The sequence below is a fragment of the Gorilla gorilla genome, chromosome 20, assembly GCF_029281585.2.
Source record: "Gorilla gorilla gorilla isolate KB3781 chromosome 20, NHGRI_mGorGor1-v2.1_pri, whole genome shotgun sequence".
In the NCBI taxonomy this organism is placed as follows: Eukaryota; Metazoa; Chordata; class Mammalia; order Primates; family Hominidae; genus Gorilla; species Gorilla gorilla.
Genome location: NC_073244.2, coordinates 61,988,782 through 61,993,269, shown reverse-complemented (window position 1 = coordinate 61,993,269; position 4,488 = coordinate 61,988,782).

Here is a 4,488-nt window from a genome sequence, read left to right as displayed (position 1 = left end):
AAAGCATGGCTTTCTGCTAGCATTCCTAGAGCGGAAAAGCAAGTCAGCCGTATTCTTTACAAAATATTTCCTATGCTTTGTGAAAGATTAAGATGAGATTTATGGGTTCACAAAGACAATGTTTCCATTTTTTTAACCATAATCTATAGAAAGAATAGACTTTAAAATATGAGCTGACATCTATCTATCCATCATCTATATCTTTCTATCTAGGCATCCCTATCTATCTATACAATCTCTAAACCTTTTTAGAAATAACTCATGCCATACACATGAAACACTCTGTGTTTTTCCATCCACGTTTGCAGTATTTTTAATTTAAACAATGCTGGTTGTGCTTTGATAAATGGAAGATTATGACTCACCATTTGAAAAGAGCTGGCCTAAGTGTGTGTCTTTCTTTTTCTTTTCTTTTCTTTCTTTTTTGGATGGAGTCTCACTCTGTCGCCCAGGCTGGAGTGCAGTGTTGCTATCTCGGCTCACTGCAGCCTCAGCCTCCCGGATTCAAGCGATCCTCCTGCCTCAGCCTCCTGAGTAGCTGGGATTACAGGCGCCTGCCACCACACCTGGCTAATTTTTGTATTGTTAGTAGAGATGGGGTTTCACCATGCTGGCCGGGCTGGTCTCGAACTCCTGACCTCAGGTGATCCACCCGCCTTGGCCTCCCAGTGTTGGGATTACAGGCGTGGACCACCGTGCCTGGCCCTAAATGTTTTCTAACATAAGCATGGATAGGTTTAAGAGTGGAGGGTGGGCGTGTGTGTGTGTGTGTGTGTGGTCATGGGGCCTCTGGACATTGCCATCCCCCTTCACCTCTGCACCTGCCTGATTGTCATTAAACTATCGGGACCCAGCCTGGTTGTTGTCCCTTATCCCTTCCTAGAAGTTATCCCTGATCCTGCAGGCTGAGCAAGGGTCCCGTTCTCTGGCCTCCTCTTACCCCTGGAGTCTCTGGTTTTTTTTTTTTAATTAGTTAATTAATTAATGTATTTTTGAGACAGAGTTTCACTCTGTCTCCCAGGCTGAAGTGCAGTGGTGCAATCTCAGCTCACTGCAACCTCCACCTCCCGGGTTCAAGTGAGTCTCCTGCCTCAGCCTCCCGAGTAGCTGGGATTACAGGCACGCACCACCACACACAGCTAATTTTTGTATTTTTAGTAGAGACACGGTTTCGCCATGTTGGCCAGGCTGGTCTCGAACTGCTGACCTCAGGCGATCCACCTGCCTCAGCCTCCCAAAGTGCTGGGATTACAGGCATTAGCTGCTGTGCCCAGGCATATACTCACTGTTTTCTTGGCCATTCATGAACACGTGAACAGCAGGGAAGAACTGGAGTTGTTCAATGCCCTCATGCCCTGCTGAGGTTGAACAAGGTGATGCTCCACCTTCTTGTTTCGGCTTTCAGTGTATACAAGGGTCCTTCAGGCTGGGCGTGGTGGTTCACAACTGTGATCCCAGCACTTTGGGATGCCGACGCGGGCGGATCACCTGAGGTCGGGAGTTCGAGACCAGCCTGACCAACATGGGGAAACCTCGTGTCTACTAAAAAATACAAAATTAGCTGAGTGTAGTGGTGCATGCCTGTAGTCCCAGCTATTCGGAAGGCTGAGGCAGCAGAATTGCTTGAACCCGGGAGGCGGAGGTTGCAGCGAGCTGATATCTCGCCATTGCACTCCAGCCTGGGCAACAAGAGTGAAACTCTGTCTCAAAACCAAACAACCTACCAACCAACAAACAAAGCACACACACACACACACACACACACACACACACACACACACACACACACACAAAAAACAAAAAATAAACAAGTGTCCTTGTGATCTATTTAGTCTCATGTTTTTCCCATTTTTGTATTTTTTCTTGGTGATGTCACTGTTTAAATGACCCCCAAGTGTAGTCCTAAAAGCAAGGGGTTATGGCGCACCTTATGGAGAAAATATGTGTATTAGAGAAGCTTCATTCAGGCCTGCATTCAGCCCTGTTGGCCTTGAGTTCAGTGCTAATGAATCGACATTATGTATTAAATGAAACATCTTTAAACAGAAACACATATAAAAGAAGGTTATGTATTAGTCAGTTAACAAAAACATTGTGACCAGAGGCTCTCAAGAAACTAACCTTCTATTTCCCCTAAAAGCACCAGCTCGGTATTCACTAATTCAGTGTACATGGCTACTTTCTAGAACACATTTACCACATATAGCAAGAATTGACTGCATCAGCTTATTTTAGATTCACAAAGACCTATGAGACTTCTATCTCCACTTTACAGATGAGGAAACTGAGTCTTAGAGAGATCAAGAAACTTGCCCTTCATCAATGATGCAGCCTGGATAGCAAACATATCCTTTGTCCTGTTGCTCAAAGAATACTCAAGAAAGGCCAGGCGTGGTGGCTCACGCCTGTAATCCCAGCACTTTGGGAGGCCGAGGGAGGGTGGATCACTTGAGGTCAGGAGTTCGAGACCAGCCTGGCCAAATCCCCATCTTTACTGAAAATACAAAAATTAGCTGGGCGGGGTGGCACGTGCCTATAGTCCTAGCTACTTGGGAGGCTGAGGCAGAACAATCGCTTGAACCCAGGAGGCGGAGGTTGCAGTGAGCCGAGATCACACCACAGCACTCTAGCCTGGGCTACAGAACGAGACTCTGTCAAAAAACAAAACGAAAAACAAAACAAAACAAAATAAAAAAACTTAAGGAAGCTCACAAAGCTCATAGGTGTTTAGAAAACAAACGTCCTCTGTCACGTTAAAAAAAAAAAAGTATACTGGCAGCTGGAGTAGGAGACAACCTGCAGGGGAAGTACCTGAGCATACTGTTATCTTCTTGGGATGTATGAATGGGGTCGATCAAGGAGACTCAAGCTGGGGTGCACACTGAGGTCACCAGGGGAGCTTTAGAAGGTGTGAAGCCTGGGCACCACCCTAGGACTTTCTGAATGAATTGATATGGGCAGCATACAGGCCATGGAGAATTTTTAAAGTTCTACGGTTGAATGTAAACTAGATCAAAGTTCAGAAGCACTGGGGCCAGTCACGGTGGCTCATGCCTATAATCCCAGCACTTTGGGAGGCTGAGGCGGGCAGATCACTTGAGGTCAGGAGTTCGAGACCAGCCTGGCCAACATAGTGAAACCCTGTGTCTACTAAAAATACAAAAAATTAGCCTGGCACGGTGGTGCACCCCTGTAATCCCAGCTACTCGGGATGCTGAGCTGGGAGGACTGCTTGAACTTGGGAGTTAGAGGCTGCAGTGACCCGAGATCACGCCACTGCACTCCAGCCCGGGTGACAGAGTGAGACTCCATCTCAAAAGAAAAAAAAGAAAAAAAAAAAAAGCACTGGGATAAGCCTAGGGCTCAAGAGACGAGGCATTTCATTTCTTTCTTTCTTTTTTTGACTCAATGGATGTTTAATGATGTAAAATTTAATTTAACTTAATTTTAGATTCAGGGGATACGTGTGCAGGTTTGTGACATGGATATATTGCATGATGCTGAGATTTGGGCTTCAGTGGATGCCGTCACCCAAATAGTGAACATAGCACCCCACAGGTAATTTTTCAACCCTTTCCTCGCTCCTTCCCCCTGCTTTGGGGTCCCCTGTGTCTATTGTTTCCAACTTTTATGTTCATGAGGTTTGTTTAGCTCCCACTTGTAAGTGAGAACACGCAGTATTTGGTTTTCTGTTTCTGCATTAATTCACTTAGATGGCCTCCAGCTGCAATTATGTTGCTGCAAAGGATACGATTTCATTCTTTGTTATGGGAGACTGGCCATTTCTAGTAAGCTGCATGCTGCTGTCTTCTTTCTCCTTTGTCTTCTGTATTAGTTTGCTGGGGCTGCCATAAAAAAGTAACACAGATGCGGTGGCTTAAACGACAGAGATTTATTTTCTCACTGTTCTGGAGGGTAGAAGTACAGGATCAAGGTGACATCAAGGTTGGTTTCCTCAAAGCGTCTCTCCTTGCCTTGCAGATGGCCACCTCCTTAGTCCTCACAAGGGCTCCCCTCTGTGCACACACATCCCTGGCATCTCTCTGTCTGTCCAAATTTTCTCTTTGTATGAGGACACCAGTCATATTGGATTAGTGCCTACTCTGAATACCTCAACTTAGCTTAATTGCCTCTCTAAACACCCTTTCTCCAAAAACAGTTGCATTCTGAGGTCCTGGGGGTTGGGGCTTCAACATATGAATTTTGGAAAGGACACAGTTCAGCCCATAACAACATATCTAGCCAATTCTGAGGTATTGTTTGAACGTTACAGCCTACTTCCATCTGTGTTGCTTGGAAATAGAAGTTATATGTCAACCCATAGAAAGGATATTGAAGGGGAAGTCATTGATTCCTGTGGCCACCATGTTGGTAGGAACCACAGTGAATGTGAGGTGCCCGAAGGAAGATGCATCTTAGTGGATGGATGCCTGGACTCTGATGTCCACTCATCACTCTCCCTGCACAGATTTCCCTTTTGCTAGAAAT